Genomic DNA, 26003 nt, shown 5'->3' with positions numbered 1-26003 from the left:
CTAGGTTTAGAAGTAGATGTAGAAGCGTCATAGGGATGAAAACGGCGACACATCTCAAGTGACTGGTTATCATAGTGAAAACTCTTACAAAAGGGGTTATTGAGTCGAGCAGGTCCTTTCGGTATCCTACGGTGGCCTCTCGGTCCGTAGGGGTTAACATAATCGGGTTTAACAAAAGGCGATTAGAGTGAATCGGGTACATCAGGTTCGGATTTAGATTCGGGTTCTGATTCTTCCTCGGAATCCTCTACCGGTTCCTTTCCTTTAGGCTCATTCTCATGCTCGGTTTCCATCTCGGGTTCCGATTCGGTATCATCTACAAACTCGAGTATCGTATTTCCTTGCGCTTGCACGGTTTCCTCGAATTCCGTGTCGGTAAGAATGATAGGAATAGAAGAAGTCATCTTGCACTCAAATAAAAATACAGAGTTAGTCACTTAGTAATCATGCCATAATAGATACCAAGTAATATAGTAATTTATTTAACTAGGGTTCATGTAACTTAACAAGTCTAAGGTTACAGTCTAGACGCACTAGTTATCCTAACGTTCGACTCTCTAATGCAGCCTAGTCCTAGGTAACCGATCTGCTCTGATACCAAATGTAATACCCCGTCAGAATCCACTAACGGAGTATTAACTCATGGTCCCACAGTTTAGCAGTCACGCCCTCTATATGAGACGTTTCCGAAAAGTATTTGCATTAATCATTAAAACAAATTCATTTATTAAAGAAAATGTAAATGGAAACATTTGACGTCAATGACTAATGTAAATGAACCCAAACATCTTAAAATAAAACTTGTTTAAATGCGAATATTTGTTCTTGAAATGAAAATGATAAACATGCTGGACGCCGTCCAGTTCTAGCAGCAAACGGCATATAACTTCAATTAAGCGGAAGCACTAGCTCTATGTACCTGAGATGAAACATGCAAAACGTCAATGAAAAACATTGAGTGAATCTACAAGTTTAGTAAATCATTTCTTAAGTTAGGCCACAAGATATTTCTTAGAAAACATCGTAGGAAAAGTATACATTATCATGAGCACTTGATTATAAAGCTTTAACCTTTGCGTGAGCCGAGCACACGTCTTAGTTTACCCTATTCTAGCGTTACACCGATCAAGTGTACGAGTAACAACTACATAAGCACATGTTTATGTTGCGGTGAGGTTTGTCAAACCTAACGGTACCGTCCCTATAAGTCAAGCTTACAAGGTAACTAATATAATCAAGCTAAGGGATTTTTGATCTAAAATCATATGTATATTCTTAGTAAGTTACTTGTGCCAAACACGTAAAACATTTGTAAAAAGCATGCATCTCATCCCTGTAAAAATATAGTAGGGACTGTAGACTCACCTTAGCAAAAGGACTCTTAAAGATCTTAGCAAATCGTACTGTTGTCGAAACTCTCAACTGAACAACACAACCTAATCAAGTAAATCATCTTAAGTATACACTAATAGGTCAAACTTCGTCAACCCATATTGTACGCAAAGTCCTAGTGCTCAGACTGACTCAACGAACAAGTAAAAGTCAACTAATCCAAGCAAGTCAACCAAAGTCAAACCAAAAGTCAACTCGATCAAAGTGGTCAACTAAAGTCAAACATCTTATTAGGTCATGCAAACATGATCAACAAGTCAAACCTAGGTCACATAACACGTTATAGCTCGTAGGTTAGCAAATCGCATTTTCCGCTTCGTAGCGCATACCTTAGAAATTCGTACGTCGTAAAGAGATACATCTATAGCACATAGTACATAATTCATAAAATTATGATCAACTCCAGATCATAACTATACTAAAAATTGATTCCAAAAAGTCTGGCCAAATCCTCATACGAAAATTAAAAGTTAGAAGTCAGAAGGGATCAAGTCCGAGTTCATTACAGAAATTTCTGCTCGCGCGTCAGTTTTTAAACATTTTTCAAAAATATAGAAAATAGATTTTGACAAAAGGCCAATTGGTGTCATCTCAAAACATCTCAAAGTTTTAGTGGTAAAATAATCAGAGGCATTGCTTTAGCTAATATGTACAGTTTCGCAAAATATTACAGACCTTCCAGTTTTTGACCAACAATCGGACATATCATTTAGACGAGCATATATCTCATGGAAAATCACATTCTCGCAAGTTCGCATACAAATGAAACATGTCAAGTAAGATATAAAATAACATATTCCAGAATATCAAGGTCTAAATCAATTCCTAGTTCATTCTAAAATTTTTTATGTGAACTTAAAAACTGATTCAGCATACTTTACAAATCAAATCTTTGTTTTATCATATCGGGAGCATTACATAACCTTTTGACGCAAATATTTAGTCCAAATTGCATAACTTTTCACAAGAAATATAGTAGCATACTTTTCATAAGCTAAAACACAAAGCATGCAACTCATAAAATTCGGATATCATGTGAAACCCTAACGAAACTTCGATTAATCATATCTTGAGCATACGATAACGAAATCAAGCAAAATCGGAGTCTAAAATTAATAAATTTTCGATGTCTTTCTATTTAAACACATTAAAAGATCAGATATCATACCAAATTAATCAAATCAACAAGAAACAAATTCATTTTTCGAACATACAACGTTAATTACGCAATCAATCAACAATTAACAACATCAATCACCATTAATTGAGCACTAGACTTGATTACACTATGTAATTGAACAAAAAACTGAATTAATAAAATTATGGTTACTAGTTATACCTCAAACGATTAAATTGAGCACACTAATGCGTAGAGAACGACACAAGGAACAACGTTCGTGTTTAAGACTTGATCTATGATGATGTAGCGTGAGGGTACGAAATAGTATTATTTTTACTAGGAAATACTACAAAATATGACACAAGTTTTATTAATTTACGGATGGGATATACCTAAACCTTGCTACAACACTATAGGCAGTGTACCTAATCGTAGAGTAGTGTAGTTTTTAGTAAGTCCGGTTCGTTCCACAGGGAGCTGGTGATACTTACTATATTTTTAATAACTATATTTATACAAAATATATATAATTATATAAGTAGTAATATTATTATAAAAGGGGGGTTTTACCGTTTAATGACCGGTTTGTCGATTCTATATTTTAAGCGCAAAGATAAATGACGATAATTAAAGTGCGTAAAATAATGACAATAAATAAAATGACAGTAAATAAAATTGCGAGTAATAAAATGACAGTAAATAAAGATACGATGAGAAATACAATAAAAGAATTATGCTTATTTAAACTTCCGTAATCATGATGTTTGACGTGTTGATTTTAGTTTTATTCCCATGGGTTAATTGTCCTTTGTCCTGGATTATTTAATATGTCCGTCTGGTTTTTGTCCATAACAGTCCATCAGTCATAAATATAAAATGCGAGTGCCCTCGTCAAATTATTATTATACCCGAAGTTAAATATTCCAACTAATTGGGGATTCGAATTGTAACAAGGTTTTAATACTTTGTTTAATGAATACACCAGGTTATCGACTGCGTGTAAACCAAGGTTTTACTACTTTGTTAACAATTACACCAATTACCCTTGAATGTAATTTCACCCCTGTTTTAATTATTCTAGTGGCTATTAATCCATTCCCGTGTCCGGTTAAATGAACGATTATTCGTACATATAAATACCCCGCCCATCGTGTCCGATCGAGTGTATATGGTAATTTATAGGGACGCCCAATTGTAAATCTTTATATTAACATTAACAAACTATCATTTAGTTAAACAAATATAAAGCCCATTAATAGCTCATAGTCTAATTTCCACAAGTGTCGTTCTTTTGTCCAAACCCCAATTATGATACAAAGCCCAATTACCCAATTTTAATATTTTTAGCCCAACATCATGATTACTTCGTCTTAAATAAGCATAATAATAACTTAAGTACGAGACATTAATTTAAAAAGGAGAACATAGCTTACATTGATTATTTATCGCGTAGTGTTACACGGACAGAGCTCCGACTTTAAAACCCGTAAAAATAACTTTTACATAACCCAAACTAATCTAATATAACACTAATCTATACTATATATATATATATATTTATATTATACGGAGTATTATTATTCTTATGTTATGGGTGTATTGGTGTGGTAAAACAATTCGGCCAGAAAACTGCCTTTTATAGAACTTTTTGGATTTTTGATCCCCATGCAAGTTGCATGAGGTTTAGTGTATTTGCCATGCAACTTGCATGGGCTTGTTTTCCAGCTCAAGTTTTGGCATTTTACTTGCCGACATAATATAATATAATTATAAATATAAAATATAAATAATTAATATAATTATTTATATATTATATTATATTCTTGTGCATAGCAGACTCGTAATTTTTGGTCCATTGCGTCGGGCGTTTCTTCTTGGCTCAGGTCCCGGTTCCGAATTTTCGATCGTCTTTTCGTACAATTTAATATCGTGTACTTTGCGTTCCGCAACTTGTACTCTTGTCATTTTTAGACGTTCTTCATCAATAAATTGAACCTTTTTAATTGTATCTTGTACATTTGAGCATTTTGGACCTTTCCGTCTTCAATTCGTCGTTTTCGCCTTTTGTCTTCGCACTTATTTAATATAAACGAATATTACTTGAAAATGGAACAATTGCAACTGAAAACTTGTCATATCGGAAGGATATTGATACTAAATATATGTTCATTTATAGCACTATCAAATATCCCCACACTTGAACGTTGCTTGTCCTCAAGCAATACAGTCTTGAAATAAAAACATACGAATCACTTCTTTATTCTTCACATTTTATACATCAGTGATTTTGATATGGCGGTATAAACAATGATAGTAACGATAGAACCATGGTTAAAGGTGGGTGTGTCATCCACAGTTGCCTCGGGTTTAGGTCAACGACACTTGCAATCAAATAGCCGATTTACTTTCGGTTTCTAAAGCAAAGTGCACATTTGAAAGGCGGTTTACAGTCCCACATGACTATAAAAATGTAGATCCTTAAGGAAATTGGATCTTTATGAAAACATTTGATCTATTGAAAATTCAAGCTAGATTTTATCCTAGACAAGTTTTCTGATTTAATCCATTCTTTGGTGTTGCAAAATATATTTGTGGATCAATATTTTGGCTTAAAACTTTTAGGTTCGTGTAATCCACTGCTATCCTGGTATCGGAAAGCACACATCCAGTTTACTTGTTCCGTATATTACCTTTCGGTAAACTACCGTCCGGTTGTAAAGGAAAGCGATGAACAAGAAACTGTTAAGGCAATGTCTAATGACATGCATTTGTTCATGGTCTAAAAACGTGTCGGATGCTAGAACTATCCTTGGTAGGAGCAATAGTAAAGATCATCCTATGATTTTTCGGTCTGGCACAAGGTCCTGTCTCTGACCATGCTATGCAACCACCGTTCTTACGGTTGACACCCGATTTGGTTCAGGTGACCTAATGAATTCCAGGTGAATTCCTAGGATTTTACGTTCAATGGTAATGAACGCATTGAAAATGGGTTTTTCAGAAAACAAATAGGTTTATAATTTTGATCAAAATATTTTCTCGTTCAAGCTCGAGTTTAGATATCATTGAATTCCATGAGTTTGAATTCTCAATCTTTAAGGTCAATCTCAAGGATTGAGTAATATCAGTCTTAAAAGCTGATTTTTAATCTTTAAGGAGATTATCCTTTCTGGGGATCTGATTCATTAGTCTTATCAAGCTAATTTGCACGGTGCCCCCCCATTGTACGAGATAAATCCTTCTCATGGTTAGGATAAATCTGACCACTTGGCGACCCTGTTTGATGCTGAGGTCCGTGGATTTCCAGCTGATTTTAGAGATGACTTTTCTAGATTTTTCGTCAACCTACAGCTGGTCTGGATGACAACTTCTTGACCTAAATCAAGAAGCGCGTGTCTTTTTCGGAAGACTTTACTTCCTTTTAATGATGGAATTGATTCATCGTGTAGATCCATCTTTCTTACAGTAAATCGGGTAAAACTGATTAGTATCGTCCAAAGCAAAAGTACCTGCAATAATTCTTATACAAAAATGTGATAGATAGTTTTTAATTGAATAACTTGGTACATTCTCCCCACACTTAGTTTCTTTCTTTGCCTTTTTATTCTCCTTTATTCCATTTTAAATGAATTCAAGCGTTTTAGGTTGTTTCTCAATTTATGTCCTTTTAGAGGTAACGATAATTTCGGTATTAACACCTAATTTTCATCGTTCATAAATATGTATAAACATGATTTTGACTTCATTTAGTTGAAAATTTTTCAAATTTTCACAAAATTTGGCAAATAAACCAAGTGTAAAATCCGAGAGAATTTATAACCCTTCCCCACACTTAAGATCATGCAATGCCCTCATTTGCATGAAATCAGACTCTAATTATAAATTCATGAGGGTGATTAGTGTAGAAAAGTGATTAAGAATACCTAGTTTGTACTTACAAAGCTCGTCGAATGATAGATGGCGCGCCTCATCGTTCATTCCTTCTTGTATTATCACACATGTTTTTCTTCAAAAATGGTTGCTTTTCTGAACTGTTTGCTAATCTTTGAAAATGCATCTTTTACCCTAATTTATTATGCATGTTTATTAACGAGTTATGCACTAACCCGAACCCCTAATTTAACGTTAAGTGGGGTTAGACTTCCCCACACTTAGCTGACGACATGTGAAATCGGTGGAATAAGTTCCACGAATTAAAATAGTGAGCCAGTTATTTGCATCTCGGGTGGTGTATAATATATCAATGGGTTTAAAGTTTAGACTCACCCGATCGTCACTACTTAATTCTTTTTTAAGTGTAGCTTTTAGTAAATGGATATGTCTCTTTTCTGGTTCTTGGTCAAATGGATCGATATACACCGACATACTTATATCTATAGGGTGGTCAATTCCAAAAGTGTCCTTCCGTTTATTCTCGGGATTAAAGTTTTCACCTCTATTACCCAATTGGGTGAAATCCGAGGTGTCATTATCTATTACAGCTCGTAGTTCATCTTCAGTAGATGACTCGTCTATTGAGAATATTGGGTTGGAAAGTTGTGGGATGGTAAAGTTCGGTTTGGCCTCGGGGGTAAAATTTTCAACGTTATCGTTTTCCCAAGAGTACCAATTTGTCACCCTTTCTTCTTCTTCATCCTCCATTGATGGATTGATTATTTCGTCGGTAGAGGCTAATGTGTCGATATGTTGTGAATTTGGTAAGACTGAATAAAAAGTATCATCGGGATAGTTGGTGATTTCGGAGCTCTCGAATTCATCAAAATTCGATGATTTGAGATTTTCTTGCACACGACTCCTCAGATCAACAGGTGTGTAATCTGATAGAGTTTCAGCTTGCCGGTTTACAAACTCTCTCATTTGTTCCTTTTGAGCATCAAGTTCTTCGAGTTTGATTTTCATATTGTCTAAAGAATTTTCGGACACGTAATTTTCCTCGTCTTCTGGTTGTTGAGTTTGGATATATTCTTGGGAATAATCCCAATTAGAATTGTGTTCTTCATAATCGTTCCATTCAAGTTCTGTGGGTGCGTAATTTTCAGTAGGAACGTAATAGTAACATTCCCATGTTGAGTAATAATCTCCACAGATTTCACAACCAGTTATTGTTTCGTCGTTCGCGATCCAAGATTGACTGACCGAATTGTCATCAACACTCGGTTGAGAGTATTGATTTAATTGATTTTGGAGTTCAAAAAGAGTTTCCAAGGCCTTGTTTTCAAAATTTTCCATTTTATTGCGATGGCCAAATTTTAGCTACAATGTGGTGCATTCACGAATTATCCTATTAGTTATAAAAAAATAGAAAAACTTATCTAAGTTGTCCAATTAATAGACTTTTCTGATTTTTGCCCACGTTTCGAATAGCCAAAAGATGCAGCAGGTAGCCAGGACCCTTTAAATCGGAAGCCCACAACTAGCCACTAACAAATCCAACTATTACTACGAACCAGAAAAATGTCAACGTCCATTAATTTAACCACTTAAATAATTTTTCTTTCCGTTTGAGAATTAGATAAGAAGTAGAGAAAATTTCTAAGTCCTAGAAAACTAAAGCGTCGAGAAATAAGAAAGAAATAGATTGCGCGTCGAAAAGTGTCGAAAAAATAAAAAGGTAGAAAAATAGGCGTCGAAAAATAAAAATAAGAAAATAGCACGAAAAATGGCGTCGCAAAATTCTAAAGCACCTAATACTTAGTCTAAGGAATAAGCACTTAAGGGATTTTACGGCAAAGCCTAAAAATCTAAAAATAAAAATAACTACGGCAAAAATAAACTTAATACTAAAAGTTGCGACTATAGTCTAAAAAAAACTAAAGGTAATAAAACTTAAAATAATTTTTTTATAGACAAAATCTTAAAAATAAATAATTTTTTAAATTTTTTTTTTTTTTTTTTTTTTTTTTAAAAAAAATGAATTTTTTTTTCTTAAAAAAAACGTTTTTTTTTTTACAGAATTTTTTTTTTTTTTTTTTTTTTTTACAGAATTTTTTTTTTTTTTTTTTTACAGAATTTTTTTTTTTTTTTTTTTTTTTCAAATATAAATTAAAAATATAGTGTTTCGCCGAGTCCCCGGCAGCGGCGCCAAAAACTTGATGATGTAGCGTGAGGGTACGAAATAGTATTATTTTTACTAGGAAATACTACAAAATATGACACAAGTTTTATTAATTTACGGATGGGATATACCTAAACCTTGCTACAACACTATAGGCAGTGTACCTAATCGTAGAGTAGTGTAGTTTTTAGTAAGTCCGGTTCGTTCCACAGGGAGCTGGTGATACTTACTATATTTTTAATAACTATATTTATACAAAATATATATAATTATATAAGTAGTAATATTATTATAAAAGGGGGGTTTTACCGTTTAATGACCGGTTTGTCGATTCTATATTTTAAGCGCAAAGATAAATGACGATAATTAAAGTGCGTAAAATAATGACAATAAATAAAATGACAGTAAATAAAATTGCGAGTAATAAAATGACAGTAAATAAAGATACGATGAGAAATACAATAAAAGAATTATGCTTATTTAAACTTCCGTAATCATGATGTTTGACGTGTTGATTTTAGTTTTATTCCCATGGGTTAATTGTCCTTTGTCCTGGATTATTTAATATGTCCGTCTGGTTTTTGTCCATAACAGTCCATCAGTCATAAATATAAAATGTGAGTGCCCTCGTCAAATTATTATTATACCCGAAGTTAAATATTCCAACTAATTGGGGATTCGAATTGTAACAAGGTTTTAATACTTTGTTTAATGAATACACCAGGTTATCGACTGCGTGTAAACCAAGGTTTTACTACTTTGTTAACAATTACACCAATTACCCTTGAATGTAATTTCACCCCTGTTTTAATTATTCTAGTGGCTATTAATCCATTCCCGTGTCCGGTTAAATGAACGATTATTCGTACATATAAATACCCCGCCCATCGTGTCCGATCGAGTGTATATGGTAATTTATAGGGACGCCCAATTGTAAATCTTTATATTAACATTAATAAACTATCATTTAGTTAAACAAATATAAAGCCCATTAATAGCTCATAGTCTAATTTCCACAAGTGTCGTTCTTTTGTCCAAACCCCAATTATGATACAAAGCCCAATTACCCAATTTTAATATTTTTAGCCCAACATCATGATTACTTCGTCTTAAATAAGCATAATAATAACTTAAGTACGAGACATTAATTTAAAAAGGAGAACATAGCTTACATTGATTATTTATCGCGTAGTGTTACACGGACAGAGCTCCGACTTTAAAACCCGTAAAAATAACTTTTACATAACCCAAACTAATCTAATATAACACTAATCTATACTATATATATATATATATTTATATTATACGGAGTATTATTATTCTTATGTTATGGGTGTATTGGTGTGGTAAAACAATTCGGCCAGAAAACTGCCTTTTATAGAACTTTTTGGATTTTTGATCCCCATGCAAGTTGCATGAGGTTTAGTGTATTTGCCATGCAACTTGCATGGGCTTGTTTTCCAGCTCAAGTTTTGGCATTTTACTTGCCGACATAATATAATATAATTATAAATATAAAATATAAATAATTAATATAATTATTTATATATTATATTATATTCTTGTGCATAGCAGACTCGTAATTTTTGGTCCATTGCGTCGGGCGTTTCTTCTTGGCTCAGGTCCCGGTTCCGGATTTTCGATCGTCTTTTCGTACAATTTAATATCGTGTACTTTGCGTTCCGCAACTTGTACTCTTGTCATTTTTAGACGTTCTTCATCAATAAATTGAACCTTTTTAATTGTATCTTGTACATTTGAGCATTTTGGACCTTTCCGTCTTCAATTCGTCGTTTTCGCCTTTTGTCTTCGCACTTATTTAATATAAACGAATATTACTTGAAAATGGAACAATTGCAACTGAAAACTTGTCATATCGGAAGGATATTGATACTAAATATATGTTCATTTATAGCACTATCAATCTAATTTTGAGTTTTAGTGATGATGGTGGTGTGGTGGTGATCGACGGCCAAAGAGAGGGAGAGGGGAGGGAGATGTCGACTAAACAAGGGAGAAGAATGAGGGTTTCTAATTCTATTTTTCCTTTTATAGTCCCCTTAGGCCCTAATCTCACCACTAATGACCCAATTAGCAACTTAAGGACCAACATGGGGTCCCATTTGGGGGGGGGGGGGTCGGCCGATGGCCCTTCTAGGGAGGTCATTGGGCTCGTTTTGTCTACTAGCTCGTACGCGCGTGGTCCGTTTCGAGTGGCGTTAACCGTACCGGGTCTCCGGAACGTTAACTAGTCGTTGAAACACATTCACCGAGTTTAATTCATTAAATAAATAATAAATTAAAAAATAATTTTCTTAAAGTCAATAATTATAGAAAACAATTATTGTGTCGTTTTTCTGAGTTTCGTAAACTGAAAAGCTTTCTAGACGATAAACTTAATCATAACATTTTCTAGTTATTTCGCTAACCTAAATAAGTTCGTAAATTAATATAGCATATTAATTCAAACATTTCTCTAATAAGTATGTATTTAATTTCATTAAACACACAAATCTAAGTAACCACCGTTAAATACTTAACGGACAATTAACGATAGTAAACGAAAAAAGTCGGGTTGTTACACACAACTTATAATTATGAGAAAGATACAGATACCATGAGGAAGTAGCATCATCGAAACCGGAAGCAGCAGTCACGACTAAAAGAAAAGCAACGTTACCATAAGTTAAAAAATTATATAACCCTATATACATATACTTACTCATATGTTTCAAAAGATAAAATGTTAGGTGAGCAGATCAAAATCCATAAGTAACATGGTCATTTTGTTACTAAAACTTAATGGATTTGCCAAAAATTGCCAAACCCATCCATTTTGCCACCTCTAAATCTTACCCAAATTTAGTAAATGAAGTGCATGAAATATAAGTAGTATTCTTCACATCATTTACGGTTACGTGGTTTATCCTAAAAATCTCAGACTTTGGAAGCGACGCTCTTAACGATTGTTCCAATTGTTATAAATATCCAGATATACTACAATTATAAGCTTTTAAACCATCATCTGTTTAACATGTTAATTTAGGCGTCGACCTGTTTCGTATCTTCAACACTTTTCTATCCACGGTAATTTATGTTATGGCTCGTCATACCTAAATAATATATAATATAAAATGTTATAGAAATAGATTGAGGGTTATATGTTGGCCGCAATGTTTAGTGTCTGTTAAGATGGCAAAATGGGTAGCTGAGATTATGGGTTTGAGAAAAGTAAAACAAAGAAAACGAACACATGATCAATAGCTGGATATTGACTGACTAATAGTGGCATATAGCTGACCTGGATAGCAACTTAAATTGATATAAGTAACCTAATAAAGTTGGATATGTACCTTTACAAAAGTAAGACGCTTGCGTTAAATGGTTAAACCTATAGAAGGCTTTAAACACATTCTCTTACGAAATTTACTCCATGCAAGTCAGCGTAACAAACGGATGTAAGAGTCACCAGTGACCAATACATTAAGTAGGTCTATCCTAGCCATATGTTTTGATACCCAAATTTACGATAATTGGTCAAGTCCATGTGTCATGTGATGGTTCTTGATGTGTGGCAACATAATAGTAGAAGCATCCAGTGTACTGCAAAAAGTGTAACATGTCACAATACGACAAGAGTTGCGTACCTATGTATCCCACACTAAATACCACAAATGAATCTTCCATTTTGAATGCAAAAGTATAATGGTGTCACTCCAGAACAACAATAAATACAAAATCTCATATAATTAGCATAATACTACTCGTCATTCACATTATAATTTTGTAGTTACCAATAGGTAATTACTTTAAAAAAGTCAACAACATCAAATCAGTTACAATAAGCACTCAAGAATAGCTTCACATCAGCTGCCACCCGCATTAAAAAAGTCAAACCCAACTACTGTCATCCTAAAAAATATATCAATATTTAAGTATTTTGTCAACCTTAACAAAACATGCCTTATTATTGATCTGTTACACAAGGTTGGAAAAAAAGAATGAGACACATAACATGAGCCATTTGTCTATATAGCAACCATTTGAGTTTTTGAAACCGAGTTAGATAAGAGCAATAACTTACATGAGACGAAAACCAAAACTACTTATAGGAACCTTTATTCCACTCTTTCTACATCAGCGAAAGCATCATCTTTAATGGTCCATATCTCTTTATTTTATAACGAAAAATTATTTTTAAGTGCCTATAAAGAATAACACTATAAAAGCAAAAATTGAGATAGTTGTATTATTGACATCCACAAAAATAAACAACAAATAAAAAAGCACATGAAAGAAGATAACCTGTGTTTTTAATGAAGATAAAAAACAATCTATTATCAATCTTGAAATTTCATCTGTAGGAGTAATGTCATCTTTGTAGTTCAATATTTACCCAACCTTCAAAAAACAACATTGTTGATGACTTGTCCGCATTAGTCAATATTAAGCTAAAACAGAGATTAAATTCTCCAGAGTACCATGAACCTCTGAGATGAACAATTTACTGTCCTTCCTTCGAATGGTGAATACAACATTAAACGATCAAAGCAACGACTTATTGATGTTTTGGCTATATGTATATATATCTAAAAAAATTTTAAAATAAGTAGTACACATTCACCTAATTTACTACTCTGGAAGAAGGCTGAAAACATGACCCATGACTTCTTCAAATCTGTATAACCAACACAACATGGATACCTCCATTATTTGACCCAACAATTTTTTAAGAAACCGACTAACTTCATCCCAAAACCATCACAACAAAATCCCACCAATAAATGCGAACAGTTCAAATCGAATACACTTACAGTAGAAAATCCAATAAAACGGTGGCGATAGTGGCAACGACGACCATGTCTGCTATAACAGTGACATCCAATAGCAAGTGTAGTGCTACGGGTAAAATAGCATGAATACTGCAAAAAAATGCATTAATCGGTATAAACCCAGATTGTTTATATTAATCGCAACAAATTGTACAAACTTTAACTTTAAAAGGGAAAACGGGTAAAAAAATCAAGTAACAACACAAACCCTAAATTAAATAAATAACAACACCGTTGCAAATCAATGGAGTTCCTGAAAACTATCGCACCAAAGCAGCATCCAATTTTTTTTCCTTTTTAAAACACAAGTTTTTTTTAATTCAGAATAAATGGTTATATTTTTACAATTAAATACGATTGAACACAACATATACAGTGATTCATACCTTTCTAATTGATTGATACCAGGCCATAATGGTCACTTTCATAAACAGAGTCATCTGAATTCGACTGATCCTATTTACTTGCTTTAATCGCATATGATTGAATGCGATTGATATAATCATAAATTGAGACATTAAATCGATGGATGTATTAGATATAGCAGCATATGGATTAGGGTTTCGGTGTATGAGATGAAATAGTTCGTGATTTCATGTGCGTGATTTTCCCTTCAGATGTCGACGACTATTTTTCTTTGGTTAATTAATCGGCATCTCAGATGGATCGGAGAGGAGCCGTAGAAGAAGAAAGGCGGGTTATTTGGTGGTTTTCATCTTGGAAAAAGGTTAGTGTTTGAGAGAAGTATCAAGAGAGAGAAATACAAAGCGACGGTTTTACTTACTGTGGTTTAAAAATTGGACGAATAGTATGGTGACAGATGTCATATTATTAGGCATTTGCAAAATCAATTAAAGGAGAGAATTACACCTGGCAAATGCACATGCCATATTATATGTTATAGATAACATAATTTCTTTTAATTAAATTATTATATCATAAGTATTTTTAATAATTAAATAATGTTATAAGAAATTAATGATTTAATTCTTATCATAAACTTTAATTAATTAATTAATATTTCAATGTTTATCATAAATATTTATTAATTAAATAATAATTAATTCACATCATATGTATTTATAAAAAAATGAATTATTAAGCATAATAGATTTAATTATATTCATAATCATTTTATAATATGAATAATTAATAGATCAATTAAATCTTAAGTATTAAATATTTATTTTATCTAAAGTATTATTAAATAATAATACAGTTTATTTATCGTAAGTTTTTAGTTTAATTTTTTTATATGATTAATTTGTGCGATTTTAAATAATTCGTAACATGTAAATTACACATCAATTTTTAACGATACTTATATGTTTTTTATATAACTTAACGAACCCGACAACATAATTAACTTATTTTTTCCAGATCAGGCTCGAATCCTGAGGTCAAACCTGATCAAACTCGTATTTTTTATATAATTTAATCCAAATCTTGTTTTAATCATAACTTACAAACCGTTCGTCCGATTTTAACGTTTTTTTATCTATATTTGAGTCGCATCATGGATCCCGACATGATGAACCCGTCCATTTAGCCCAGATCAAACATGTTTTTCGAGGTTAATTCAGCTGTAAATGTATGTGTGTGTGTATATATATATATATATATATATATATATATATATATATATATATATATATATATATATATATATAAACTTCTTTAATTCGTATCTTGAGTTCCACACGTAGGTTTAAGACGAATTCTAAATGAAAATCGCACTACTCATCGAGAGGAACACGGTGAGCAATACAGTTTCATCAAAATTTTATGGCACGGTTCTGGAAATTAATAAATACAGATCTGGTCCAATTTTATATTAATTAAAAATCTAGATTTTAATATTTTTTAATTATTCATTCATCACCAGAATAAAAATTCAAGCACTATACTAATCATACAATCATAATAACATAAAAATAATAAATTTATTAAAAATTTGGGATTTATAAAAATTACCTAACAAGAAAAGTAGAAAGATAGAGATGAAGATCAGATCGAGAGGAGCATGAAAATACTAATCAACTTGAATGGAGATGATCAAACAAGATGAAGATGAGAAAAAAAAATTAATATTGATGGTGGTGATGAAGCTCACGGCCAAAAAGAGGAGCAAGGATGTATGTATTTTTTTTAAAGTGAATTAGGCTAGGTTTTAGAAAATTGTATTAATTATTGTTAAATAGGATAGTAACTACTGAAATGACCCGTGTAATCACGGGTTTGTTTAAACAAAATAGTTTAATGATATGTTTTAAGTATTAAGTGAACATAAATGCTAAAGTCATTTAGTTTAATGACCCGTGAAACCACATAGTCTGACTAAGAAACTCGTCAGGTGAACATCTCATTAAATACATAAAATGCATATTAAACAATCCACATTCACTCATAAGATATAATATTGGTTGTCATTTTATTTTAAAAATATAAATTAAAATATAAATTTAGAATTAGTTTCTTTCTACCTAGCTTTTATACCTTTTCCTTCTCAATTCAAAATAATTAATTAAAATAATTCAAAAATATTTAACTTTAATAATTAAAATAATTATTAATAAGATTTAATAATAATAATTAATTGATAAAAATTTAATTTTAATTCAAAATTATTTAGATTAATGACATCACCCACCATGCTTAGATTTTTTTCCTTTTATTTTTTGATGTTTTTAACAAAATAATTAGCTTAATAATGACATCATCATTATAGGATTTTAATAGAAACTATAGATTATCAAGACTTGGGCTTAAATGAATTGGGTTGGGCAAGGGATCTGCTAAGTTGTAAAGTTCGTAGTAGTATTATAAGTTAAAATTGATTTAAGAAATTAACAAGATCATCTGTATCATTTGATGACATGTGCGTGCGTGATTAAGCATATGTCATCTTTATATGTATTAAAATTTGAGGTGGTGATCAAAATATAATACGGGGCTCGAAAGAATTAAACGAACGTGATCCGCGAAAATAATATTACGCGATTTATGATATGCAAAAATAATAATTCATGAAATAAAATATAGGAATATTCTATTATTATGAATGACATATGAATTTCATATAAAAGAATTCAGATTTGGAAATCACGAATAAATATAATTGTTGGTTTGAAAACCGAGACGATTCTTCGAATAAAAACGTTATACGAAGGAACGTACTAACACATAATCACACCTTTTCATCTAATAAATAATATAGGAATATTATTTAATTTATATAGAATATAATCTTGTCACATAAAATGACTTGGCAAAGATATTGATATCGGCTAAAAAGTCATGTTTTTAACCTCGATATTGAGTCCCAAAAGCATAAAGTTTTGAACTTTGTCAGCAAAATAATCGCTTTTCGGTTAAATTTGTAGATAAGGTAATTACGAAGACGATGCAAAAAGAATCAAGAGAATCGGAGCTAAAACGAAGATTCTAGAGCGAAAACGGTGAAAGACAAGAAATCAAGTTATGATTCAGCAAATCAGCAAGCCAAACGGCTTGCCAAACGGGCTGCCAAACAGCTTGCCAGTATGGTAAACGGCCTGCCACATGCCCAAAGCAAACGGGCATGGTAAAAGGGCTGACTGGTCAAACGGGCCCTGCAAACGGCTTGCCAAACGGCCTGCCAAACGGCCTGCCAGTCATTTGCAGGCAATTTTCAGTTCTATTTAAAGTCTTGTTTTCATCCAATTTCAACACACCTCTTCTCACTCTCTCACTACAATACACTTTCTCTCACTAGAGCTTTCAAGGCCTTCTCACCCCCGAGCGGGAAATTAAGTACCCGACGACGAACGCCGAAGATTGTAATAGGAGCGGTCTAGAGGATGTCAGTACTTGTAATGGTCCAGATCTTGTCTGTAAATGGTGAACGCTTTCCTTAATTTAATAAAGTTATCTTGTTATTTTAAGTTGCTTTCATCTTGCATGCTTATCAATCCGTTGCAAATGTTTATTATATGTTGAATACTTTATCTAAAACTTATGCTATTGTTATGCTGAAACCTTGACGGTTTAGAAGTTTAATTTACGGATCACCATTTCCGCTTATTCACGTGGCTATAACCTAGTATTAGGACCTGATCAACCCTAGGGTACAAGGTAAGTAGTTATGTGTGCTTAACGTCACAATAGAAATATAGTACCTACGTACGAATAACCATTTATTCATCAAAGAAGAGAGGCCCATTTAGGTTGTGATTAGAGTAGGCAATATAGAGTTCAGTGAACACTGGCTTGCAAAGAAGCATGATTCGCGTCAGAAGCAACGTTCTTGAGATGTTGTAAGATGATCCGGGGTTGAGTAAGTGATCGCAAATGAGAGACTTCTAATCCAATTAGCAGTGTCTTAGGATATCTAAGATTGCACATCTGTCAAAGCTAAGGCATAGCTTAGTATTAAGTGATGGAATATCACTGTAGTTAGACTAACTAGGATTAAGAAAAGCTGAGACTTTCCTTTAGGGATATACCACTTTGTTTATGTACCTAGGATTCTATCCATAATGTTGTTTAAACCCTCTAAGGTTAACGTTGGGAGTAGGGATATCCGTCTTAGCCAGAATCTTCAAAGTCTAAACTCTTAGTGACAAATCAGTTAGGTTCATAGCGCAGATGATTGAGGTTTAGTGTTTATTCTAGGAAGTTAAACTCTTGTGATAGTTCTCCATCAGGATTCTATTCTTCATACCTATCTTTATCTTTATAGTTATATTATAGTATTAGTAGTTAATCTTAATCTATCACCACTTGTCGACTAGGGTTAACTATTTAGGCACTTTTGTCCCACGTTACTGAGAAAACATACAATAATACGAACTTGAGTTATATTTACCACTTACTCGTTAAAAGAAAGACAAGTAGGTGAGTTATAGCTAGGAAACCCTAGCTAAATATAAATAATAAAACCTTTACTCTCTTTTGGTAGCTAATTCTGACTTATTGCGACCTAACGACACCATATAAATAAAACCGTCCGTTTTGGCCATATCAGATACCAGTTAACGAAAGTTAAATACTTAATAGAAAAAATAACGGAAATAGTAGGGTCGTGACAGATAAGTTAACCATACAAGCTGTCACACACTAACCTCACATTCACTTTCCTTCTTTTATTTTTATTACTACTACTTAGTAACAGTACATAAAAAAATTGACCAAAAAAAGAAATATCAATGGAAAAATAAATAAACATTTTGGAGAGTGTTTGATATTCAATACTTAAATTTATTTTACCCGGTTTAAAAAACCGAACCATAAAATCATTGAGAACTACTATTTGTGAAGATTATGTAACTTACAACTTGTTTTCATTATTACTGAAAACAATAATTGTAGAAACATGTATTCCCTTTATTTTTTAAACGTTTAACTACTCAACCGTTAATCGTGATTTTACCAACCATTTTATTAAACGTTCAAATTAATCAACCGTAAACCGTTTTTTAACGGCCATTTTTCACTTCCTTTTTCATTTTATTTTTAAACGTTTAATTAATCGACAGTTAACTGTTTTCTTTTAACGTTCAATTAACCGACCGTTAACTGAATAAAACCACCCCGCAACGAAGTGGGTATTTTATCCTCGTATATACTAAAAGGGACGAGCTCTGAACACTATTCACCATGGCATTATGGTAATTACCCCCAACTTCGGGGGTAGTTTGGTGAAATTTTTTTATTAGCATTATTCTTTTAACAACTTTTTCTACTTCTTTTCCCCATCATCTTTAATTCCTTTATTGTCTACCTAACAATCATTTACCGTTTTATTTCAAACCAATCGTATTTTTAAACATTCAATTAACTAATCATCAACCGTGTTTTCTAACCGTTGAATTAATGGACCGTTAAGACCAATATTTTTTCACTTTCATTTTTTTACCTTCTTTTTCCATTCCTTTATTTCTTTTAAATGTTCAACTAACCAACCGTTGATGATTTTTTATAATGTTTAATTAACCGAACGTTAACCAACCAAAACCATCTCGCGGTGAAGCGCATGTTTCTTACCCTCGTTATAACCATTAATCATGATATTCATATTAATCCGGGAATTTGCAAAAATACAACAACAACAACAACAACATGCCCAATCCCACATGCGTGAGGTATGGGGGAGGTGAGGCGTAGACAATCCTTCCTCTATTCTATAATAAAGAGAAATCATTTATCCACCCCGAGTGAAACACTCACAAGGGTAGAGAAAGTCTCCCATCTCTCTGTTCGACGGATAAAGAGATTTCTTCCAAGAGGACCTCCGACCCAAAAAGTAGTAGAAAAATAAAATAAAATAAAACAAACTGAAAATAAATAAAGTGTATAATTTAAATAAATAGAGATAAAAAAATAAATGAAAAGAATAAAGTAAATACATACATGATAAAAAGTAATAATATCGAGACGACATGAAAATGGTAGAAGCAAATTTTCATGGGTTTTAAATCAAGTCTGGAGTTCAATTTAGCATCTAAGCGGCAGTCAAGTCGCCAATAAATCGACGTTTGATGTTGCCTCCTATAATAGGGCCGTAATTTGCAAAAATAAATTTTTTAAAAAACTTTTAAACAAAAAATACACTTTTTGCAAAAATACTGTCAGAATACCACATTAGGTCGACCAAGTTTTGGTTCAACCACCTCATAACATAGGTCGACCACATCATTTTCAAGGTGGTCGACCAACTATTATCAAAGGCTTGGTCGACCACAATATAAGCTTGGTCGACTACGTAGTCGACCATCCTTACAACGTGGTCGACCACCAATTCAACCATATACTATAAATTGGTGTACACTACCTTTTGATCACGCATGAGTGATCGACCACAAGGTAAGGATGATCGACCACCTTGAAAATGAGGTGGTCGACTCATGTTATGAGGTGGTCGACCAAAATTTGGTCGACCTAATGTGGTATTTTGACAATTTTTTTTTATTTTTTTTTTACAAAAAGTGGAGTTTTTGTTGAAAAAAAAAAGTGTGTATTTGTGCCAATTTCCCTATTAATCCACATGACATAACACATGGCCCATGTGGGTATCCAAAATGAAGCCCTAATATAATTTCTACGGTTATGAGTTCAGAGCCCTTTTTAATGCAGCCCAAATTTATAGAATAAAGCCCAAATCTAAATTTGCCGACCTTCAGTTTGGTGGTAGCATTTGTTTGCATGTTGGAGTGAGTAGTACATAACCACATTATGCGCCTCATACTCCTCTCATTTGTTCTTTTAACATTAACGAATACTCGTAATGATGCAATTGATAATGTTAAATAACTAAAACATTAACAAATAACGTGGTTTGTTGATATTTTTTATAATCTTCAACCATTCAACCAAGTTTTATTTGCAACATATACGATTGTTAATACATTCCTATATTTTTTTGGAGTACATTGCAAATATACAAGTACAACGGCTTAAAAAAATTAATAACACAAAACGATTATACATAAATTTATTTTTTAATTTTGGTCATTCCGAATTGAGGACCTTATGAATGGAATGGAAGAAAATAAACCAATCAGTAGCATTTAATTTTGGTCATTTCGAATTGAGGACCTTAATAATAATAATAATAATAATAATAATAATAATAATAATAATAATAATAATAATAATAATAATAACGCTAATAATAATAATAATAATAATAATAATAATAATAATAATAATAATAATAATAATAATAATAATAATAATAATGCTAATAATAATAATGCTAATAATAATAATAATAATAATAATAATAATAATAATAATAATAATAATAATAATAATAATAATAATAATAATAATAATAATAATAATAATAATAATAATAATAATAATAATGCTAATAATAATAATAATAATAATAATAATAATAATAATAATAATAATAATAATAATAATAATAATAATAATAATAATAATAATAATAATAATAATCATAATAATAATAATCATAATAATCATAATCATAATAATAATAATAATATTAATAATTATAATAATATAATAATCATAATAATCATAATCATAATCATAATAATAATAATCATAGTAATAATCATAATAATAATAATCATAAAAATAATAATCATAAAATTAATAATCATAATAATAATAATAATACTAATAACAATAATAATAATAATAATAATAATAATAATAATAATAATAATAATAATAATAATAATAATAATAATAATAATAATAATAATGATGATGATGATAATTATAATGATAATGATAATTATAATGATAATGATAATAATAATAATAATAATAATAATAATAATAATAATAATAATAATAATAATAATACTGCTAATAATAATAATTATTGTTAGAATAATAATAATAATAATAATAATAATAATAATAATAATAATAATAATAATAATAATAATAATAATAATAATGGTAATAATAATAATAATAATAATATTGGTAATAATAATAACATAACAATAATAATAATAATAATAATAATAATAATAATAATAATAATAATAATAATAATAATAATATAATAATAATAATAATAATAATAATAATAATGGTAATAATAATAATAATAATACTAATAATAATAATAATAATAATAATAATAATAATAATAATAATAATAATAATAATAATAATAATAATAATAATAGTAATAATAGTAATAATAATAATAATAATAATAATAATAATAATAATAATAATAATAATAATAATAATAATAATAATAATAATAATAATAATAATAATAATAATAATAATAATAATAATAATAATAATAATAAACCAGTCAGCAGTCAAGTTATCATTAAATTGACGCTTCTTGTTAACTTGATTAATAGAGCTATATGTTGACTTATTTAATAAGACATGCCTTGATGAAAAAAATTAAATAAAGTAATCCGTATGATTTTGATTTAGGTTAGTACTTTTAAATGTTTATTATTAATAACGATTTTAATTACCTCATATAGAAGGTTTAATTTGATACTTTGAATTATTAAGACGCTTATTGTTCACAAATTTATTTATAACTTATTGCTCACAAATTTTGTATCAACATTGAGACATGATATTACTCAAAATAGACATATCATTAGTCACAATACAAGTCCTATCGTCGGTTATTTCATACGAATTTGTAATATTTCCATTATTATTCCGTTGTATTGTAATTAAGCATAGAATCATTGAATACTTGAAGAAATGTTGAAGATAATGAATGAAACAACTCAAAGATCAAAACCAGAACAAGAAACGAAGAAACAGAAAAATGAAAGCTACAGTGCGCGCCGCGCACTATCCGCGCACACCACCGCGCACTCAAGACTTTGATTAGAACATTTGATTAAAATGGAAACCAGAGAGCGCCCCGCGCAAGTTCAACATAGCGCGCCGCGCAAAACAGAGAGCGCCGCGCACTTCGCCGCGCACAAGTACCTGAAACGTCCAAATTGAAGTGCGATCGTGAACTGGAAAGTAAAAGTGTGGTAGGTGAGTAGTGCGCTCCGCGCACCCCTTATGTGCGCGCCGCGCACAGTGCTTTCCAGCTACTTTTCGGCCTTTTTAAACCTCTTTCCAGCTTCATTCCAAGTGTGCCAGTTTTCTTTCTGTTCAGAGACGAAAACATATCATTCAAAACAGTTCTTGAGCTTATCAAAGTGCATCAAAAACACTAAAATCATTGAAGATTCAAGGATCATTCAAGGGCTTCATCCAAGATTACTCTAAAAAGGTCAATCTTGTATTTACAATGAATTCTATCTTTGTTACTGTTATGTTTAAGTTTTCTAGCATGATTGTTGGCTAGTTCCTTTTATGTTCATCTAGATAAATAACCGAGATGTTGAATGTTTACTTCTGATTGATAGTTACCATGCACGATAGTTTGATGTTTGAATACAAGAACCATTCTTATTAAGTTTAAGCTTTTCGACTCAACTAGTTAGTATACTTGTTCAACTAAGAAACACCATCTTGCTGATTTAGTATATTGATTTACACCTAGTGATAAGTGTTTGCCCGTCTTTACCAAAAGGGGTAAGTTGCGTTCAAACGGTTAATCTATATAGGAATGTAAGAACGACTCTTGTAGATACTCTCAGATAGCTTAATTGATATGTGTAGTTGTCTAGGTGAACGATCAATTCCCTAGAATTTGTCATGCATATTTTCACTACTCAATTCCATATAACTAATAGGTGTTAGTAATTTACCTTATCTAGTGACGTTTATAGGGATCTTATTACCACACTTAATTGATTACTTGGGTTGGGTGAATTGAACATTTAACCAGACCAAGGGAATGAACTAAGCTAAACCCTTAGTTGACATAGGAGTGGATCATGATCAACACACCATTGACTTGATCATTCTTCAAGTCTTTAGACTAGTTGAATTAGTTGATTACAAATAGGAGGTCTTAGATGACAAGAACATCACTTGCATCGTGTAATTCCGTTTGAGTGTTTATTCAAGACTACTCTTGGTAAACCGATCAATTAGTTCTCGTGCATAACCAATCGATCCGATCTTAATCCTAAATAAACATTCAAATCGAGGGTAAAAAGTCTAGATGAGCATATTTCATCTCTTTGATATCAAAACTATCTTAATTGCTTTCCTTGCACTTATAAACTTAAAAGACCAAAAATATTGTTTTTACTTTTACTCTTCTCTGATTTGGCTAATCGTTAAATAAGCCACAAAACATAAATCCTGTACCTTTAAATTTCATTTACTTAGTTAATCATAATATAGTTTATAATTCTAGTTTGACTAATACAACTGTCCTTGGAACGATACACGGAACTAAACCAGTTACTATACTACTACACGATCGGGTACACTGCCCGTTAGTGTGTAGCAATCTTTAATCGGTATTTTTCCATATTATTTTATACGATAATTCACATACCACTTTACGACACATCAAGTTTTTGGCGCCGCTGCCGGGGACAGTTTTGTGTCAAAATAGAATTATTAACTGATTTGTGATTAAGTAGTTTCTTAATTATTTTCAATTTTTAATAGTCTTTGATTTTTAAACTTATAGAATCGGTATGTTTAATAGTTTTTGTTAGTTGTGTGATTGACAGTTTATAGGTCGCATATGCCACATACCCGAAGTTCAGAATCTCCATTACTTACACCGTTTACAGAACCTGATAGAAAGCTTGGTAGGATTCCAAAAGAAGTACTTGAAATTTTTGAATCTTCATCAAAGCAAGAAACCTTTGATTCAGAATCAAGTACGACTAAGCCTCGATATTCAGACTTTGGTAAACCCGTTCAACCCCCAAATTTTGAAATGGAAGGAGAAAGACCGTTGGTACCACGACAATCAATGTTAGCAAAGATGAAAGCAACCCGGACCGGACAAGGTAGTGCTATTACTCCGCCTACTGGTGAGGTAACTTTTGAAATAAAAGGACCTATTCTTTAAATTATTAATAACAGGTGTCAATTTGGTGGTGGTCCGAATGAAGATGCAAACGAACATATTCGTCTCTTTCAAGAGATATGTCTTCTTTTTAAACTTAAACCAGAAACTGACCAGGCCATATTTTTAAGACTTTTCCCTTGGACACTCCAAGGGAAAGCACGAAGTTGGTTAGATTCATTGGCCGAGGCTACGATAGAAACGTGGGATGGTATGTTGGAAAAATTTCTTAAGAAATATTTTCCAGCATCCAAGTCCGCGAGACTCCAACACGAAATTACCCAATTCTGTCAGAAGCCGATGGAAACCCTGTACGAAGCATAGAATCGATTTTCCAAAATGCTAAGAGGTTGTCCAAACCATTGTTTGGATACCTTTCAAAAGGTCCAAATCTTTTACAAAGTTTGTGATGTAGCAACCCGAATTTCAATTGACCAAGCGGCCGGTGGTTCTCTTATGGACAAAACCGAGCAAGAGGCTTATGAAATAATCGAGAAGCTAGCCGATTATTCTCATGAGTGGCATCAAGAATGCCCAATTACTCGTAATGCTCAAGTCTAAAGCGCCGGCGCCTATGATGACCTTAGTTCCCTAAGTGTTAAAATAGACGGTGTTGCTCGAACCATGGATAAAATCACCAAGGAAATTCATAGTATGAAAGTAGGTTGTGAATAATGTGGTGGTCTTCATTTAGGAAAAGATTGTGATGCCGGTTTAACAATGGCTCAAAAAGAAGAAGTGGCTTTCATAAGCCAAAGAAATAACAATCAATTTCAAGGAAGAGCCCAATTTAACCGGAACTTTAACAACCCCTACAACCCTCAAGGTCAAAATTCCAATTACCAACAAGGGTCAAGTAGTGGGTTCCAACAACAAACTCCGGGTTTTTATCAAAAACCCCAACAGGAAGAAAAAAAGTCAAATTTGGAGAGTATGTTGGAAAAGTTAATTGCATCACAAACTCAGCTTGTCACAAATATAAACCAAACCAACGAGAAAAACGAACACCAGTTTCGAAATCAACAAGACTCAATTCAGAATTTGGAGAAACAAATGAGTGGTTTAGCTAACTTACTTAGTGAGAGAAAACCAGGTAGTTTACCGGGCGATACAAATAAGAACCCTCGAAATGAGCACGCCAATGTTATCACCACATGG

The sequence above is a fragment of the Rutidosis leptorrhynchoides genome, chromosome 1, assembly GCF_046630445.1.
Source record: "Rutidosis leptorrhynchoides isolate AG116_Rl617_1_P2 chromosome 1, CSIRO_AGI_Rlap_v1, whole genome shotgun sequence".
In the NCBI taxonomy this organism is placed as follows: Eukaryota; Viridiplantae; Streptophyta; class Magnoliopsida; order Asterales; family Asteraceae; genus Rutidosis; species Rutidosis leptorrhynchoides.
This window is presented reverse-complemented; position numbering follows the sequence as displayed.